At 37.9% G+C, this 21785-nt stretch overlaps 1 non-coding gene across 1 annotated transcript; it reads right to left on the minus strand.

The window, feature by feature from the left end:
- Positions 1-8905: 8905 nt before the first annotated feature.
- LOC141645544 (small nucleolar RNA R71) lies at positions 8906-9012 on the minus strand. The gene has a single exon (XR_012545024.1). It is a non-coding gene; the product is annotated as a small nucleolar RNA R71 (small nucleolar RNA).
- Positions 9013-21785: the final 12773 nt, after the last annotated feature.

Raw genomic sequence — 21785 nt, forward strand, 5'->3', positions numbered from 1 at the left:
ACGATAAGAGAGAAATAAGTATTTCGAAGGATACTTAGTTGTGGTAAGAAGTTACACAAAACTAGTATTTTCTAAAATGCAAGGATTTGTGAGAAGTCCTAGACTAATAATCTTGACAATTGTTGCAGGATCCTACAAAACATACACCTAGTGCATTGTGAGTTGGTGGAACACTTGACTAGTGCAAGTTGTATCATCCACCATAATCCAAATCATTGGTTATGTGATAACAACACAAGGGTTTCTTACAAGTTTAAAGACCCAAGGTCTGGTTTGAAGACTAGACATGTGCTTGGTGAGATACATGCTGTGTGAGACAACATGAAAATAAAGGAAATCGCAATTCGAAAGTTTGAGCACGTGGACACATGGTGTGTTAAACTTCCATTGCATCAACAAGTGTTAACACACTTGTAAGATATATAGTAGTAATATGGTATTGACTACTCAAATGAAATGTCTACATTTATCGTTTGAGTTATCATTAACTCATTTTGTACTTTGTTACATCCAAACAGGTTGTAGAGACAATATTGAACCCCGTTAAAGTGAACCCGGATTAACATGGTATTCGCCCATAGTCACTTGTATGAGGTGAAGTCTTGAAGTGACTAGAGTGTGATGCGATTGATGGCAAGTTCAAGTGCCATAGAGTTATATGAGATGACTAGTCGATCACATAGCCAGACTGTTAGGAACACTTTGTCGGGCCTAATGACCGCTTATAGAGTTCTGGCAAATTTATATAGCCTGGTCATGGCAAGAGCTACTATAGTATTCTAATGAGTCAATTCTTTTGACTAAAGACTATTCGTCCAAGGTGGCACAAATTCAGAGTAACTTTTATTTATGTTCCTACGACCTTCGTAAATGGGGATAAAGGGCTTATTTTGGGTTATGAAGAGGTGTGGCTAGTCGAAGGGAATAGTGCGATAGGAATTGTCCACCCCTTTGTCAGGCTTAAAACAATATCTCAGGGCTACTTGAGGTGTAATGAACTGGAAATGCGTGGCCACGCTCGGAAGGTATCCATGGTAGATAATTCTGGTCAATCAGTTATTCTCCAGATCGAGGAAACCACTCTCGACGTGATCACTTGCAAGTACGACCCGAAAGACATCTTGCATTGAGTGGGAGATAGTAATCGGACAAGAGAATTGGTGACGCACACTTGTCGAGGACAAGTGGGAGATTGTTGGAGTAAGTGTCCCCGACAATAATGCGATCATAATTGTCGATCATGATGATCACATGTTAAAATCTCATATTTAAGAATACATGAGGGAAAGTAATATTTTACAGCCAACTGGTCCACACATATCGGTAATGATTGGCTGACTAGAGTTTGACATTACTGTCGTGCGACGGTGGTGATCAGTTGATACCCCGAGGTCATACCTATAGGGTAATACTCTTAATTGATTATTTAATTAATCGTATGTCGATACGAGTTAATTAAATTGCTTAAAATTGACGGATAATTTGTGAGTAAAATTAACGTGTCTCATTGTAATTCGATTAAATTAGATACGGTCTAAGTAATCGAATTGTTTTATTACTTAGATTAAATTATTGTTTACGAAACAATTAAAAAAGGGTGAATAATTTATTATAAATACAAGTTGTTGTAATTTATAATTCGACAAACCATTTTGGTACAAGTAATCATGAATTACTAATTAAATTTTGTATGTGACATATTTTATTAATATGTTGATTTTTAATATGTTAAAAATACACTATAGTGTAACATGTCATGTAACATGTGACACATGACAAAATTGACAAATGACAAAATAAAATGGACCTTTCATTTTATGTGTGTGCCGAAAATGGAGGGAGTATTAGAGGTTAAATTGTGTTGATTATTTTAATAAGGGAAACACAATGATTATACTCTACATGTAGCCATGCAACCCTATTGCTTTTGGGAAGAACAATTTGTGCATGCACTGGCCTCAATTACTCCCCCAACCGGTTTTGAGTATTTAAAATGGCCAAAGTTTTTCATATAATTATTCACTACCTCTATGTATTATTTTTCTAGTGTTAGAAAATATTAACTCTCTACATTTGTGAAATATTTGTAGAGAAAGAAAACTCATAATTTCCTCTCCTCTTAACCGAATAAGAGAGGACAAAAATCACTATTTTTGTGTCAAATTTAACTTGTTTTAATTAATACTAGTCCTACATTAATTAAAATTATTAAGGGTATTCCTTGGGTATAATTCCTTAGGAGAGATTCTAAACTTGAATCTTATTCTTCCATTTTGGAAAGCTCAAGATCTAGTAAGAAGGTGAACTTACTAGTGCCTATTTATCCGAAATCATCGATGTAAGAATTGACTTTTCTTCTTATACTTTGTAAAAGTTTTGCATGCATAAGATCCATTTTTAATTTTATGACTAAATTAAATCATCATACTCTGAATATGTTAACATATGAGATTATTGAATCCCAACACTAGGAGCGTTGCAAAGACCAAACGACATCACGAGCCATTCCTAAAACCTCTACTTCGTTTTAAAAGCGGTCTTTCACTCATCCCCTTCTCGAATCCTCATTTGATGATAACCACTCCTTAAATCCAGTTTAGAAAAGACAATCGAACCAGAAAGTTCGTCAAGAATATCATCAAGTCTTGGCATAGGAAAGCGATATTTGATTGCAATGTTGTTTACCGCCCTACTGTCAATGCACATTCGCCAAGTCCCTTCCTTTTTCGGCACTAATAACGTAGGTACCGCACACAGACTTAAACTCTTTTTTATATACCCCCTATCCATCAATTTCTGGACTTGTCTCTGTAACTCTTTCGCTTCCTTTGGATTATAACGATAGGCCGGCTTATTAGGCAATACCACCCCTAGAATCAGATCTATTTGGTGTTCAATACTATGTATAGGAGGCAACCCATTTGGTAATTCATCCAGAAACAAATCCCAAAACTCTCAACCCCTGTACTCCACGGTTATCACTCACACCAATGGACCCCATTTCACGAACCATCAGCACAGAGGTTTGTTATCCACGAGCTAGAGCCTCCTCAACTTCCCGAGCCTCCATTAATATACTCCCCCTCTTTATTTTAGACTCTCTAAACTTATTAGGTGACATAGGTTTCAGATTATATGTTACATTACCCTTTATCATGCTATACACATTGGATCTCACTTCATGTTCAACCCTCGTATCAAATTGCCAAGGTCCCTCGTTGTTCGGTCTCAGCTGAACTCGTCTCCATATGAAAATTGCAAAGCACCAAGAATTCTTCTTCACTCAATGGATCCAAATCATAGACTACTCCTTCACCATCAGCTCCAACGTTCTCCTGATCCGGCTCCTCCTCTGGCGTGATAAACTGATATAACTCCTATTTACGCACATTTAGTCCCCTAATTAGCCTAGTTCCTCTGATTATTAGTATGTATTAGGGTCGTTTCTTGTTTTTAGCCTGCTTTTATGCATATTCTTTGAGGTTTGGTGTCCTTTGTAGGAGAGCGCACTAACTTGACTAGATGGAGCGAAGCGGAGCTAAATTGATTCCATATAACGACCAAGAACCAAAGAGAGGACTAACACTAAATGCCTAAGTCAATAAATAAAGTAGTATGGGAAATGATGAAGACCCTCACGACCCCTCAATGATCCCAACGGATCTTGAGGCAGTCACGAGAAGAGGAAGCCAAGCTGACCCATGATCCGGGGGTCCTGAGCTCAGCCCGAGCGTCCTCAAGAGCAACTCGGGCGTCTCGAGCTCAGACCGATTGTTTCTCTCTTTGGGACGGGCATTTCCCTACGCAGTATGAGTGTCCAACATAGACAGGTCGTGAGGCTCCTTAAGGACTTGGAAGGCATTAATCTTCATCTTAGGGATCTAATTGTCATTTACGCCCTTAGTTTACCTAATACTAGTATCACTATATATACTCCCTTTATAATAAACTGAGGGATAAGTCATCTAAGTGGAATTAAGTTCCCTTAGACTAGATTAGGAGTAGATTAGAATAGATTAGCCTTTAATCTTTCCACAAATTACACATTAATCTTTCCTTAATTATTGTACAAGATTTCTTATTGGGTAATTGAAGATTATTGGGTTATTATTTGGAGAATTGACAACTCTTCATCAATCAATCAAGTTCTCTTCTATTATTCTTTCCTTTTCATTTGTTCATCTGAAGATTGGTATAATTCCTTCACTCTTTACTTAATTATTGTTTATTGTTTCACTCTTCCATCATGTTTATACTTGTTAAGATGATTGATACCATTGTTAACATGCTTTCCATGATAATGAGCGAGTAATTTCCCAACTAGGGATTAGTGAGGGATTAGGGGAGTTAATTATGGGGAAGGTTTATGCTTAATCAGTTCATATAAATGCTTGCTTATTGTATTTCAAACTTATGCACTTGTCATATTTGATGAAATGCTTGATTGACAACCTAGCATGTTTCTCTTATCCTTTCAACAAGACTTGTAAGACATAAACCAACTCAAGGCTTGTTAGACCATGTATATAGTTGATTAGGAAGAATTAAGTCGATTGTAGGTCTTGACCGACTCGGCTTCGAGACCTAAGTTTCCTCTAGGAATTGTAAGATATACACTAAATTGATTCCAACAATAATAATTGTTTGCATGTATGAAACTTGTTTGTTTCATCACACCATGATTCCCCTATGATCCCATGACACCCTAGTATTTTTAATCATTTGTTTACACCCTTGTTTCTATTTAGTTGTCTTATTTATCAATTGTTTACATTTCTTTGTTGTAGCTTAGAACACAACTACAAACCTAAAACAATTGTGACACTAGCATAAATTGAGATAGAGAGACTTCGAATCCAAAGCATGCCATCCCGTGGATCGACCTCGACTTAACCGCTAACTAGTTGTTTGTTGAGATTATAAATGTGTTTGAGAGCGTACAATGACACATTCATCAAAATGGCGCCGTTGCCGCGGACGGTGTTTTGGATTAAGTTCTTGCTTGTTTGTCTTTTTTAATTGTCCTTTAATCTTGAGGAACAAGTTTCTCAAGGTCGTTCTTACCATTTTATTGTAGTTTCCATGCTTGTAGTTGTTTCCTTTTCTTAGCTACGATGATGGCTTAAGACTTGACACATGGAGTATGTAGTGGATCTTTTGAGTATGACTATGGATATGGGTAGTTTGAAGAGAAAGTCAACACAAACCTACCTTACGACTCATAGAACGAAAATCTTAACTAGTACCCCGACATTTCCCACCAAAATCATCACACCCAATATCCACAACAACCACCCTCCCAATACCCACATTGCAACCAATTCCAAATGCCACAATATAACCACTTTCACACGCACACACAACAAGAAGATGAGCATAACTTTGACATTCAAAATGTGGTTCTCTAAATGATGAGGGACAAACAAAACTTCTTCAAACAAATCCTAGAAGAGAGACAAAATAGGAACAATGCTCTCCAAAGCATTGTTACCTAAGGTGAATAGTTGGCAATTCGACTTGCCTAAATGAAGGCAACCCAACCAACCACTCCTCACGGACTCTTAAGCATTGATCACGAATGTGAATTTGAGGTAATGACCTTTGCTGAAGAAGATGTGGAGTGGGAAGAGCCAATCTCTTTGAGCTCTTGCGAGTACGAAAATGTGGTCTTTGAGGAAGAAGATATGAGGTTGAGTAGACCAAATACTCTAAGCCTTTGTGAGTACGAGGGTGTGTCATTTGATGTGAACATTAAGGTGGTAGAGAAAGAGTTATTGAGGAGGAGTGAAGCCCCTATTTATGATTCATATGAAGAAAGCAATGATGACGCATTTATGGAAGAAGATGATAAGGGAAGGATGGACCCAAATGATGAATGAAGTTGTGAAATTAACATTCTTGAGAAACCCATCCTTGAGAAGTCTGAGGATTACTTCCATGAAGAAGAAGAATGCCTCTTCCTTATTGAACATGAGGACCTTCTCACACCCACTATGGAGCCCATGATAGTTGGAGATGACATTATGGACCTTCTCATGAAAGTCAAAATGTCATACAAGAATCACTTGAAGGAAAAACTCAAGGAAAAATCTAATAAGGAGCCTACATGAGGAAACTTGGCACCTATAATCCCAACTCCCAAGATACCCCATCATCAATCACTACTACAAAACTTGTGATGGACATCGGACATTTCGCTATATGGACATCGGATACACAACCGATGTAGAGTTTGCTCATGTCCATTATGGATTAATGGACATCGGATTTTAAACCGATGTCCATTAAAATTTGCACATCGAATTTTTAGGAAAACCGATGTCTATTTGATCAATGAACATCGGATTTTTAGGAAAACCGATGTCTATTTGATAAATGGACATCAGTTTTTTGCAAAAATCCGATGTCTATAATTATTATTTAAAAAAAATATTACGCTGTTGCCCTGATGTGACCATTATTTGAGCGTATTTAGTCCCCAAATTAGCCTTGTTCCCATGCTTTTTAGTGCATATTTAGGTCATTTATTGTCTTTAGTCCTTTGTTTTGCATATTCTTTGAGGTTTTGTTCCCTTGGTAGGAAAGGAGTGCAAACCTTGCATTTTCATGGCAAAATAGAGCTAAATTGATTGAATTCAATGACCAAGCATCAAAGAGAAGACAAGACTACAAGGCCTTTGTACATAATATAGTAGATGGGTAATGATGAGGAAAGATCCTTGCATATCCGACAACATCCCCGAGGATTGATGGAAGAAGGAGGAAGAAAAGAAGAAAAGAAGGAAACTGACGAAGAATCCGAGCAGCTTGACCCTCGGGACGCTCGTCCAAGAAGGCCAGAATCCGAGCGTCCGACCAAGGAAACCGCTCGTCCAACAGCAAGGCAATCCGCTCGTCCTGCTGCCTTGGACGCTCGGATTGCGTTACAGCAACTTTTTGTTTTCTTCTTGTTCTATGAAGGGTGCGCATATTTCGGAAAGACCGGCAAAAAGCAGACCGACATCTCTTTTGAGAGGAGCGATTCCTCAAGGACTTAATCGTCATTTAAGCCCTTAGTAAACCCTAATTTATGTACCTAATCCCCACTATAAATACCTTATTAGTCTAATTAGATAATCATGTTCTTCTTATCAGTCTCTAGTGTAGTTTATATCATTCTAATCTCTTTTTAATCTTGTAATCAACTTTTAATCAAGTCTTAATACAAATCTCATTTTCTTAATCTCTCTTTTTATCATCCTTTATTTTGGGTAATTGAAGATTATTTGGGTCATTATTGGGAGATTGACAACCTTCCAATCAATCATCAAGTACTTTTATTATTTTTTGCTTTATTATTAGAATCATTAGTAGGTATAATTCTCTTAATCCCTTTTTAATTATTGTTAATTATCTTCATTTATTCATCATGTCTTGCTTTGGTAATGTGATTGACAACCTTGTTAACATGCTAAGCTTGATAATGAGTGAGTAGTTTCCTTAGCTAGGGTTAGTGGGTAATTAGGGAAAATCAACATGGGGAATGATTCATGCTTAATTTAATATGTTTTCATAGTTTATTTGCTTGCTTGTTGTGATCTCAACTTATGCACATGTTATGTTTGATGAAATGCGAGCCAATGAATCCTTGCATTTTTTACCCATCACTTACCTTTTCAATGAGAGTTGTCAGACATAAACCAACTCGAGTCTCATTAGACCATGCATATAGTTGAGTAGGGAGGATTAAGTCGACTTGTAGGTGTTGTACAATCTAATCGATTCGGCTCCGGGACCCCAACCTTCCTAGGATTGTAAGATATAAACCAAATCGATCCATCACAACAATAATTGCTTGCTTATAATTTGAGAATATATTTATATGATCAATTCCCATGAATCCCCTATGACCCCATGACACCCTAGTTCCTTTTATCAATTGCTTACATCTCTTTGTAATCATCTTGCTTGTTTACTTTTATTGCTATTTAGTTTAGTGATCTTCTACTTCAAACCCCAAATTGTGACACCCCTAGACCCGCCACTTACAATTGAAAATCATACTTCAATACCCGTCCCTTGGGATCCGACCTTTACTTGCCTCTTTATTAATAGTAGAGTTGTTTGTGAAGCTATAAATATTGTTTTGGTCTAGGTGCTCCTAACGACAAGTAACCTAAAACTAAACCTCCAAGTGAGTACGACCAAAAATGGCGCCGTTGCCGGGGACGGTGTTAACTTGATTTAGATTTTCTTAGATTGATATTAGTTGTGTCTTTCTTTGCCTTAGGGAATTAAAACTCCTCAAGGTTTGTTCTAATTATTTTCAAGTTGTTTGAAATTTTGCATGTCTAAAAGATCACAAGGTAACTTGTTACCCATTGATCACGAAATTGAAAGAACTTTGAAAAACAATAGAAGACTTGCTAGAGGAACTTTGAGAGGTATTGGTGAGGTTGTAGATATTCAACCAAACACTATTGAGTTCGTCAATCCTTTTTCAAGAGAAGGTGAGGAGAACCCAACACAAAATCCAACACAAAATCAACCCACAATGCCTAAATTTTCATCACATTATGTACCAACCGAGGAGAACCTACCCAATGGTACTCCCACACCACAACACTTAACCGGAAACTTCATTGCCAAATCTGCATTTATCCAATTAGTCAAAAGAAGCCAATTTGGGGGGATGCCTAGTGAAGACCCTCATTCTCTCATGGAGACTTTTTGTGACTATTGTGATGCGATTTCACAAACCGGTGTAACTCAAGACCAAATTCGATGGGTCTTATTCCCTTTTTCTCTAATTGGCACCGCAAAACAATGGTTGAAAGGCCTTGATAAGGCTACTCTCGGAATTGACTCTTGGAAGAAATTGGCTCTAGCTTTCTACAAAAAGTTCTACCCACCGGAAAAGACTAGCATGCTAAGAGCTCAAATTACGGGTTTTAAGCAAAGAGATGAAGAATATTTGTATGAAGCTTGGGAGCGGTTCAATGGAATTTATCATTCATGTCCTCATCATGGACTTAGCGAGTGGTTCTTGGTTCAACAATTTTGGAATGGTCTTTATTAAGACTCAAGAAACATTCTCAACATGGGATCAAATGGTATGTTCACCGAAGTTGACGATAATCAAACTTAGAACAAGATTGAGGAAATGGAGGTCCATAATTCACAATATAGTAGACATCGCAAGGCTACTAAAGAAGGAAAGCATGAAGTGGACTCTATTACTCAATTGGGTGCTCAACTTAGTGCTCACATTGATACAATAAATTTAAAGTTCTAAAAAGCTATGGCTAGACTTGAAGAAGCCTTAAAATCACCAAAGCATCATGTTAATGCCATGACGGCATCTTCATCAATCCCAAGTGGGATATGTGAGAATCATGGAACTTTGGGACATGACCAAAGTCAATGTAGGGGAACAAATGAACAAGTGAATGCTTTTCAAGCATACAAGAGTGGTACCCCTTATTCCAATTATTACAATAAAAACACCAAATTCCACCCAAATCTCTCATACAAAAGCCACAATGTTCAAAACCCTCAACCAACATACACCCCACCTCCCATGAGAAACCAAAATCAAAGACCCTTTTACAACCAAAACCAAGGTTACCAAAACCAAGGTTACCAAAACCAAACTCCATACAATCAACAAAATGACCAAGGTTTTGATGTTCAAAAAGCGGTCCTTCAAATGCAAAAGAATAAACAAGAGTTTTTCACTCAAATGCAAAAGGATAGTCAAGCAAAGGACATCACCATCAACAACATCCTAGCCCACACCAAAATGTTGGAAACCCAATTGACTCAACTAGCATCTTCAAGTTCTCAAAGACAAAAGGGGCAATTACCACCTCAAAGTAATCCTCCAAGACATGAAACAGTTAGTGCCATCCACTTGAGGAGTGGTATGAGATATGAAGGACCGAAGAAGAAAGTTAAGGATGAAGTTGTGGAAGCTAGTGACAAAGAATAATTTGTGCAAAATTCCAAGGATGGAGAACCAACAAAGGAAGAATTTTCAAAGAAAAGTGAAGACAAGGCCAAGGAGAAGGAACCCATTGTGATTAGACTTCCTTTTCCAAGTCGTCAAGCAAAGCCCAAATTTGATGACCAACTTGGAAAATTTATGGACATTGTGAAGAATTTGGAAGTCTCGATTCCTTTCACGGAATTAATCAATCACGTGCCGGCCTATACAAAGTACATGAAGGACATCCTTACAAAAAAGAAGTCGATCCGGAAGCTTGAAACTATTGCTTTCACTAAGGTGAGTAGTGCAATCCTTCAAGGGAGTTCACCTCCGAAGCTTAAAGATCCGGGAAGCTTCTCAATACCGTGTATCATTGGCAACACCACGATTAACAAGGCCTTATGTGACCTAGGGGCTAGTGTGAGTGTTATGCCGTATTCGGTGAGTAAAAGGTTAGGGATGGGAGAGCTTAAATGTACCAACATCACACTTCAAATGGCCGATAGATCGACAAAGACACCATTAGGGATATGGGAAGATGTTCCCGTAAGAGTTGGGAAATTTTTCATCCCAGTAGAGTTTGTCATTGTTGACATGGAAGAAGACTACAATATTCCAATCATTCTAGGTAGACCTTTCTTGCACACCGCGGGTGCGGTGATAGATGTGAAACATGGAGAGCTTACTCTAGAAGTGGGAGATGAGAGCATCACTTTCAATCTTGATAAGACCATGAGAGCTCGCCATTTGCATGAACCATGTTTTATGGTTGATCACTATAGCCGGAAGGATGATGGGAAGAAGTCGGAATTCCAATGGAAAAAGAAAGTTGATGATGCTCCTTCAAAAGAGCAAGAGAATAGCAACAAAGAGAGCTTGAAAAGCTCACCCATGACAAGTGAAGAGGATGGCCTCATTGGCCAAATTAAGAAAGGAGGAGAGTTGGCTCTATCAACTCAAGATATTTTTAATGATCCAGTAGAGGAAGTTTGCGGTCTTTGGGATGATGAGTTTGAAGGGATTTTCAATTCCTATATTGGCAACGCTATTGATCAAGACCATCATGAAGGACAACAAGTGCAAAGATCTATTGAGGAGCATTATCATGATAATGAACAAGCTTTCGACTACTTCTTCAGGGTGTTGAGTAACATTAACAACACCTTGAACATGCCCCCATGACATCTCACTAAGGATGAGAGTTTGGTGGAGTCCTCTCCAAACCACCATTGGTAAATATTCTAACTCCTTAACTTGGATTTTAATTCTTACATTGCATTTTTGTCATTTTTGGATTTTTGTGCCTTGATCAAGATATTCATCATTTTTTAGAGAAGTGAGGGAGGGACTAATGATTTTATTGATGTGTAGTGCTTTTACTTAGTATGGGGATATCAATTGCTTAGGCTATTCATGCCTTTGTAGTGCCCCTACAATGTAGAACACGAAATTTGAAGAATAGAAATGAAACGGGTTATGCAGTGCACGGATGGACCTGAATCCGTGCCGTCCAAGTGGAATCCGAGCGGCTTAAGGGTAATCCGCTCGTCTTACAGGAATCCGAGCGTCTGAGGAGGAATCCGTTCGTCCTGTTGAGCTGCAAAAATCAAAAATTTGGTTTGTCCGAGCGTCCCACCTGAGAAGACGCTCGTCTGATTCTGGACGCTCGTCCTAAGGAGAATCCGCTCGTCTTTTTTATGCAACACTTTAAGAAAAGTTCCTGTAAGTGAATCCGCTCGTCTTTTTGAAAAGACACTCGTCCCACATAGCAGAATCCGCTCGGCTTCACTGAAAGGCGCTCGTCTTGAGGCGAGTTTTCCTGAAGCCCATTTATGCAGAATCCGAGCGTCCCGTGCCCCCAGCCGCTCCTCTTCCCCTGTTGTTTTGAAATTTTCGGGTATTTTAAACCCCCTTCCTTTATTCATTTCATTCTTTTAACATTCAAACACTACCCATAAACCCCAAAACCCCAAAACCCTCATCCTCTCCATCACTAAAAACAAGATTTCCTTAACCAAATTCAACAAAATCAAATCAAGACTTCCTCACAACAAAAATAAATCACTCCTTTTACAAAATCAATTGATTCAAACACCAAAATCTTCAACTTTTGAATCGATTTTTGAGATACAAAGCAACATCCTTTCATCTTGAATCGATTTGAGCATAGCTAGAAATTGGAGATTTCAACTTTCCTTTGGTGTAAATCAACAATGGCAAGAACTAAAGGAGCAACAAAGGCACTCAAGGCAAAGGCACTTTCAAAAAGGCAACAACTCCTTCAAGCAAAGAAAGCTTCAAAGGCTTTGGTAGTTTCTAGTGCAAATTTGAAAATTCAACAACATGATCCCCCTATGGAAGCAACAACATCAACAACTCCGGTTATTGCTCAATTATCCGACTATCCGGAGGTAATTTTCACTTCCGATTCCCATAGGGATAAATTTGTCCATTTTGCTAAGAAAACCATTATGCCTACAAAATTAATTTGTGATAATGCCTTGACAAAGTTGGGTGTTCTTGAGCAAACCAAAGCCTTATTTGAGGCCATGGGATTAGGTAAATTGTTTACCATGAGAGAATTGACATACCCCTCCCTCACCTTGGAATTCATAAGTTCATTGAATGTGACTAAGGTGGAGACAAGAGAATACATTGAGTTTCGTCTTGCAAATGTGAATAGACGCATCACCTTTGATGTTTTGAGTAAGATATTAGGCCTTAGTGATGCCCCGTACTATCATAAGATCCCCGAAAAGTATGACCCCACTCCTCTTTGGGAGGCAATTTTCGGAAAGAAATTTGTGTGCTTTCATGCTTGTCGTGCTCTATTAGTCCACCATCCGGGCAATAGAGTGTGCCACAAGGTAATTGGAAATACTTTGATAGTGAGAAACGACACAAATCATCTTAACAAGCTCGATTTTGTTCTTCTTGAGTCGGCCTTGAACATAGAAAGGAAGTATACTAAGCCATATAATGCTCTAAGGCTTTTGGTTGAAAGATGGCTTGATGTCGATTGTGACAAAGAAGGCACCGCTTTTATTGTGAATGGAGGACTAGTTACCTATTTGGCCAAGCACTTTGACCTAAACTTCAACAAAGACCAAACTTATGTAGCGGTCAAAGGAGGCCATCTCATCGATATGGAGGCCATGATTAACAAGTTTAAGTGGGTCAAGCATGACCCTCTTGACACCAACTATGGGTGGCTAACCAATGAATCTAGATCCTTCACCTTGCCTTCAAAGCTTTGCCGATTGAGTGTTCACCGACCAAACTACCATCTACCACTCTCCAAGGAAGCCGAGTATATCATTCATCAACAAAGAGGCGAAATTGAAGAGCCTTCCTCCTCCATTGTCACACCACCCTACCTATTCAAATATCAAGAGTTCAAACCCAAGGATGTTGAAGTGGGAAATGATTACTTGACCCTTCTCATGAGATAAATGCACCGACAAGCATATAACGATCGAGTGGATGCCTACAAGGCCCAATATCCGCCCCTCCTTCATTTATCTAGGCAAGGACTACTTAATCCATCATGTCCTTTGCCTAGTTGGGCGGATAGCGAGGTTTTCTTTCCAAGCATATCTAGTGGTGAAAAACCGGGTGGAGAGGAGAATGTTGATGATGAAGTCGTTGATGAAGAGGTAGGTGAAGAACAAGAGGTTCAAGAGAATGATGAAGAAGAAGAAGCTCAAATCGAGAAAGGAGAATAAAGTGAGGAAGATCAAGGAAGTGAAAGCCGGAGTGGAGATGATTCCACTTCTATGGAGGAAAATGATGACGATGATATGATAGAGGATTAGCAAACCTTAGAGGCTCCTACACTCTTATGGTTTGTCTACTTCTTTTGTTTTCTTTATTTTATCTTGATCATAGTTTGGAGAGTACTAACAACACGGAGGACTAACACCTTGGCTCCATTAAGGTGTTCTTTTTATTGTTCCCACATGAAAAATCCAAAATGACAATTCATTGTTTCATGCATTGCATTTCGTGTGCATGAACTACCCCGAAATTTAAGACATTAGAAATAATGTCTATTTTGGTTTGGGGAAGTACATGCATACGCATCATATTGGCCATTGAGGACAATGCCCATACTAGTGTGGGGATGGGAAATTCTAACTTGACTTTTATTAAAAAATCCAAAAAAATCAAAAAATTTCAAAAATTAAAAAAATTGAAAAATTAAAAAATCCAAAAACATGTTCATTTCCTTTGTAGTGTAGTCTTATATATATTGTTTGTATATATTATTATGTTTGTCTATCCTTGTTCACATTGATCGACTACGCCACATCCGAGACATGAGGATATTGAAGACCGCATGGTATGATCTTTCCAATCTCCTTTTTCCTCTTTATGTTAATGACTATGTGGCTCTATTTTGATTGATGCGGTATAAACAATGTGAATTTAGGACTTGCATTTAGATTATTTGGCATATTAGTTAATAGAATCATATGCATTAGGATGTATATATGATAGTTGCATCATGGCATGTAGTTTGCATGTTAGAAAAATTTTGTGAAACCGTCTACTTGGGAAAATTGAAAAGTGTATATAGGCCCTAGTAGATGCTTTTTGTTCTTAAGACTTTGCTTGTTAGAATACTTGTAAAACACCCTAGGATATGTCAAGCTAGTATCCTTTGACCCATGGATTAAGGCCTAGTCAAGAGTACCTTATGGTGTGATAACTCCTTGGCTACCGTTTATTCCAAGCTGACCCTAGAAACCATGCAACCATCATTCATCCATGTTCTACCATACATTTTGTCATCAAAGGGAATGGGCACAAAAAGAAATTGTTCAAATTTGAGTTCAAGAAAAGAAAAGAAAAGAAAAGAAAAAGTTTGCAAATTGCATCAAAAGAATAGAGGAGTAACAAAAATACAAACTTCTATGCTTAAAATATAAGGAACCCTCGTTACTAATTGGGGTGACTTTGAAAATGTTCAAAAGAAAATGCAATAAGTTGAAAATTTGTCAAGTGTTGAAAAGCCAAAAATCAAAAGAAATGGCAAAAAGAATGTGTTCTCAAATGTCAAATTAGAAATTGGGGGGGGGGGGGGGACAAAAACAAAAGCATACTCCCAAATGAAACTCAAACACTATTGATCCCTTTATCCATCATATCAATTTTTGTGCATGGTAGAGAGGGGACGACCCTTCTTCTTGTCTAGGCAAGAAGGGGAATTCCGCGATCCTCCAGTGTTTCTAACACCATAGGGAGTCTATTCTTGACAAAAGCATTTAACGATTGAGGACAAAGGTACCCTAGACTGACACAACTTGGAGGTGATTTATTGGTATCCTTCTAGGCTTAGTAGTTTGAAGAAATTGCATCTATGAAGGAGTGTGCACCCTTGAATTGCTTCCCTTGTAGATAATTTCTGCCACTTAGATGAGGAAAGTGGCTATTCTTTTGTAGATGCATCCATTACTTGATTTTGGGTGATTTAATGTTTGGATGTGTCGCCATTTTGGCAAGACCCACCTTGCCTTGCAAGAAGGCATCCTACCTCATGGTTGGCTTGTTGTGAGTTGAAGGGACGGAGTGAGACCCGCTAATTGTCTCATATCGGCTATGCTATTAGGTTAGTTTAAATAACGGTCCTAGTCTTTGTCACCTCTTTACTCGGGACGAGCAAAGGTTCGGTTTGGGGATATTTGATGTGACCATTATTTGAGCATATTTAGTCCCCGAATTAGCCTTGTTCCCATGCTTTTTAGTGCATATTTAGGTCATTTATTGTCGTAAGTCCTTTGTTTTGCATATTCTTTGAGGTTTTGTTCCCTTGGTAGGAAAGGAGTGCAAACCTTGCATTTTCATGGCAAAATAGAGCTAAATTGATTGAATTCAATGACCAAGCATCAAAGAGAAGACAAGACTAGAAGGTCCTTGTACATATTATAGTAGATGGGCAATGATGAGGAAAGATACTTGCATGTCCGACAAGATCCCAGAGGATTGTTGGAAGAAGGAGGAAGAAAAGAAGAAAAGAAGGAAACTGACGAAGAATCCGAGCGGCTTGACCCTCGGGACGCTCGTCCAAGAAGGCCAGAATCGGAGCATCCGGCCAAGGAATCCGCTCATCCAACAGCCAGGCAATCCGCTCGTCCAGCTGCCTTGGACGCTCGGATTGTGTTACAGCAACTTTTTGTTTTCTTCTTGTTCTATGAAGGATGCGCATATTTCGGAAAGACCGACAAAAAGGAGACCGACATCTCTTTTGAGATGAGCGATTCCTCAAGGACTTAATCGTCATTTAAGCCCTTAGTAAACCCTAATTTATGTATCTAATCCCCACTATAAATACCCCATTAGTCTAATTAGATAATCATGTTCTTCTTATCAATCTCTAGTGTAGTTTATATCATTCTAATCTCTTTTTAATCTTGTAATCAACTTTTAATTAAGTCTTAATACAAATCTCATTTCCTTAATCTCTCTTTTGTTCATCCTTTATTGTGGGTAATTGAAGATTATTTGGGTTATTATTGGGAGATTGACAACCTTCCAATCAATCATCAAGTACTTCTATTATTCTTTGCTTTATTATTGAAATCATTAGTAGGTATAATTCTCTTAATCCCTTTTTAATTACTGTTAATTATCTTCATTTATTCATCATGTCTTGCGATGTTAATGTGATTGACAACCTTGTTAACATGCTAAGCTTGATAATGAGTTAGTAGTTTCCTTAGCTAGGGTTAATGGGTAATTAGGGGAAATCAACATGGGGAATGATTCATGCTTAATTTAATATGTTTTCATAGTTTATTTGCTTGCTTGTTGTGATCTCAACTTATGCACATGTTATGTTTAATGAAATGCGAGCCTATGAATCCTTGCATTTTTTAACCATCACTTACCTTTTCAATGAGACTTGTAAGACATAAACCAACTCGAGTCTCATTAGAACATGCATATAGTTGAGTAGGGAGGATTAAGTCGACTTGTAGGTGTTGTACAATCTAATCGATTCGGCTCCGGGACCCAAACCTTCCTAGGATTGTAAGATATAAACCAACTCGATCCATCACAACAATAATTGCTTGCTTATAATTTGAGAATATGTTTGTATGATCAATTCCCATGAATCCCCTATGACCCTATGACACCCTAGTGCCTTTTATCAACTGTTTACATCCCTTTTTAATCATCTTGCTTGTTTACTTTTATTGCTATTTAGTTTAGTGATCTTATACTTCAAACCCCAAATTGTGACACCCCTAGACACCGCCACTTACAATTGAAAATCTTACTTCAATACCCGTCCCTTGGGATCCGACCTTTACTTGCCTCTTTACTAATAGTAGAGTTGTTTGTGAAGCTATAAATATTGTTTTGGTCTAGGTGCTCCTAATGACAAGTAACCGAAAACTAAACCTCCAAGTGAGTACGACCATGCCCATATTAGTCGTACATATGATGATAATGCAAAATAATTCCATAATCAACAAAAAATATCTTTATACAATCAATCGATTATCCAAAGCCAATTACAAAAAAAAAAACTCATCTACATAATGTGTCAAATTTACTTATATGACTAACCTATACAAAAATATAAACCGATATGTAAACTGACTAATTGTTTAAAAAAAAAGGCCGAAGAGACAAGACTACTTGGCAGCCTCAAATTTGCTCATCTCCCATTGGGCATATTACGAAGAGAATCTGGTTCAACACAACAAACTTAACGTGAAAAAAAAATATCAACATAGAAGATCCCATATAATTAACGAGACACATACATTACTGTACTTCGAACATTTCCTGTATGGCCGCTTCAAGTTCTGCCATACCGACAAGGGTTTTTCCCGAAGGTTCATAAACAGATGCATTTTCCCAAAAATTAGCTCTAGTAGCAGTAAAAACAGGAGGAATTAAATATGCCACTGTCATTCCAAATCATTCTTATGCTGAATGGATTCTAATCTACCTAGGACTCTAGGAGTAATCCTCCCCTTAATTTTTTTCCAACTCAATTTAGTGGAGTAAACAGAGGAAACACCCTTTCTACCTCTCTCAGCTACTTTCATCCAAACAATGTATAAGAACATTATAGAAAGGCCTTACTTGATAGAATATAGATTTGCATCAATATTATTAGCTGCTTTGTCACGTGTCCATGACTTACCACCGTTAGTGCTTCTCAACAAAATTCCACTCCCTCCAGCAACTCAAGCTTCATCCTACATGTCATCAAAGCCAATAAACCTGAGTTATTGTCTACCTACTCAAGGATAGTATTCATGCCATGAAAATTAACTTGGGCCAAAGAACTAGAGTCGCATGAACACCATGGGATACTCATAGTAGTATATCAAATGTCAATTTCGACAATGCTAAATGGAAATCAAGGGAGTACAACACATAAAAAAAAGTAAAGTTATCAAGACTTATAGGAGGCTTCAATTAATACAAATGGAATTAACTTTCAGCCTTTAATATTTTTTCTTAGCAGAATGTTGATAAATACATTTAGAATATGGCTTTGGATTGTAGAAATATTTATCCCAAAAATAATTCAAATACTTTGTATAGTAGATTAGTAGTCACAGATTGGTCTTAATGCTTGTTCATAACATTTAGAATATGGCTTTGGATTCTACAATTAAAAAAAAAGCATTAGGGACTCACCACACTCTTCATCCTAGTATTCATAAAACCATAGGTATAGATATAATCACACAGAGGCCTTCTTATGGATCCATTAAAGAATACTCATGTATAGACATTGATAAGAAGGGTAAGCGCACATGCGGCCTTCCGCCTCTACTTATATATAGCAGAGAACTGCATTTAATCTATATTTTATTTTATGTATACTTATAGTCGTCCCGAACAAGTCGACAATATTCGACCAAACTAAACGCCTAAAGAGAGGATCATCTAACCCAGCTAATAATTATTATCTAACTACACTATACTGATTGCATGTATATTAACCAAACTTGATGAAATACGAAGTATATTAGTTATATAATCAAGTGATCAACACTGTCGAATGAAGTAGACCGATTCAAAAACATGACTCGTGTTATCGATAGTCCTTGATCTTAAGCTACTATAAGATTGTATACTTGGTGCCTTAATATGTAAAGTGCCCTTCCTTGCTCTCTACTTTTAGATGAATTAGAACAATTGTATGTGGGGGTTTGATTACGTCCATATGAACTCATTCCCATGTCAACTAATATTACCATACTTTTACTTTCCTCATATACGATTAACAAAAGCAGTAACCGTCTCCATTATGGATTACCACCCAACACATATAAGATAACAATAGGACTAACATCATCGTCATTAAGTTGCAGCAATTTAGGTTTAGAATTAGCAGGAGATTCTCGATTACATTACCTTAGAGGCTCACATAGTCATCTACTATAATCCATTATTCTCCTCTTAACGAAATGAACCTCTTCTTCCACAACTGCATATATCTGCATTGACCAGATCATATGAAACTAATGGGTTTTCAAAGCACTTAGAATAATTACTGATCGGGTCCGTTTCGTGTTCACAATTAAAGATGTGGTCATTGGGTCACGGTCGAATCAAAACACAATTTATAACTTCACAAACAACTCTACAATTAGTAAAGAGGCAAGTAAAGGTCGGATCCCAAGGGACGGGTATTGAAATGAGATTTCTATTGCAACTAGTGGTGTCTAAGGGGTGTCACAAATTGGGTTGATGTAGAAGGTCACTAAACTAAAATAACAATGAAAATAAACAAGCAAGATGAATTAAAGGGGTGTAAACAATTGATTAAAAAGCACTAGGGTGTCATGGGATCATAGGGGAATCATGGGAATTAATCATACAAACATGTTCTCAAATTATAAGCAAGCAATTATTGTTGTGATGGATTGAGTTGGGTTATATCTTACAATCCTAGGAAAGTTTGGGTCCCGGAGCCGAATCGATTAGATTGTACAACACCTACAAGTCGACTTAATCTTCCCTACTCAACAACATGCATGGTCTAATGAGTCTCGAGTTGGGTTATGTCTTACAAGTCTTATTGAAAAGATAGAAGATGATAGTAAATGCAAGGATTCATAGGCTTAGCATTTCATCAAACATAACATGTGCAAGAGTTGAGATCAAAACAAGCAAGCAAATAAAACATGAAAGCGTATTAATTTAAGCATGAATCATTCCCCATGTTGGTTTCCCCTAATCACCCATTAACCCTAGCTAAGAGACTACTCACTCATTATCATGTTGATCATGCTAGCAAGGTTGTCAATCATACCAACAATATGAAACATGATGAATAAATGAAAGTAATTAACAATAATTAAAAGGGATTAAGAGAATTATACCTACTAATGATTCCAATAATAAAGCAAAGATAAAAGAAGTACTTGAATGCTTGATTGAAAGGTTGTTAATCTCCCAACAATAACCCAAATAATCTTCAATTACCCAAAATAAAGGATTAACAAAAGAGAGATTAAGGAAATAAAACTTGTATTAGAACTTGATTAATTGTTGATTACAAAACTAAAGAGAGATTTGATTGATATTAACTACTCTAATTATTGATAAGAAGAACATGCTCCTCTAATTAGACTAATGGGGTATTTATAGTGGAAATTAGGGAGGATGCATTAGGGTTAACTAAGGGCTAAACTAGTAATTACACTTTTTAGATTGAGCAAGGAGGAGCCGGTATTTTTTGAAGGAAGGGCTTCTTTCTTCGTAGCTTGGAGAAGAGGAAATCGTGCTGTGCTGGAATCCGGGCGGAATAAGGTCGGGACGGGCGGATTCTGGCGATGGGGTCCGAGCGGATTCGAGGGAATCCGGGCGGATTGTGGAGGTGGAATCCGAGCGGATTAGAGGAAAGCCGCATGGATTGTGCGGCTGTGGGACGGCCGGATTGGTGACAATCCGCACGGATTGTCACTCAGCAAGACATCTTCTTCTTTTCTCTCCTTTTCTTCATAAATTCCTTGGGGATTTCCTTGGGGACTCAAGGATCCTTTCTCAACATTGCTCTTCTACTATAATATGTACAAAGGCCTTCTAATCTTGTCTCACCTTGATGCTTGGTCATTGGATTCGATCAATTTAGTCTCGTTTTGCCATGAAAATGCAAGATTCTTACTCCTTTCCTACCAAGGGATCAAAATCTCAAAGAATATGCAAAACAAAGAACTAAAGATAAGAAATGACCCAAATATGCACTAAAAAGCATGGGAACAAGGCTAATTCGGGGGCTAAATATGCGCTAATTATGGTCACATCAAATATCCCCAAACCGAACCTTTGCTCGTCCCGAGTAAAGAGGTGACAAGGACTAGGACCAATACTAACCTATCCTAATAATATAGCCGATATGAGACAATTAGCGGGTCTCACTCCGCCCCTTCAACTCACAACAAGACAACCATGAGGTAGGATGCCTTCTTGCAAGGCAAGGTGTGTCTTGCCAAAATGGCGACACATCCAAACATTAAGCACACAAAATCACATAATGGATGCATCTACAAAAAGGAATAGCCACTTCCTCATCAAGTGGCGGAGGCACTAAAGAGGAACAAATTTAAGAGCATGTAATCCTTCAGAAATACTAGTTCAACAAATTACTAAGTCTAAGAGGATGGCAGTAAATCACCTCCAAATGGTGTTAAACTAGACTACTTTCGTCCTCAATTTCCAAATGCTTTAGTCAAGAGCGATCGGATGGTGGTGGAATGATGATCCCTATGATGCTAGTAGCATATGACATGACAAGTCTCGAATTCTCTACAAAAGTAAAGGTCATGGATCGTCCCAAGCT

This window comes from Silene latifolia, chromosome 2, assembly GCF_048544455.1.
Source record: "Silene latifolia isolate original U9 population chromosome 2, ASM4854445v1, whole genome shotgun sequence".
Classification (NCBI taxonomy): Eukaryota; Viridiplantae; Streptophyta; class Magnoliopsida; order Caryophyllales; family Caryophyllaceae; genus Silene; species Silene latifolia.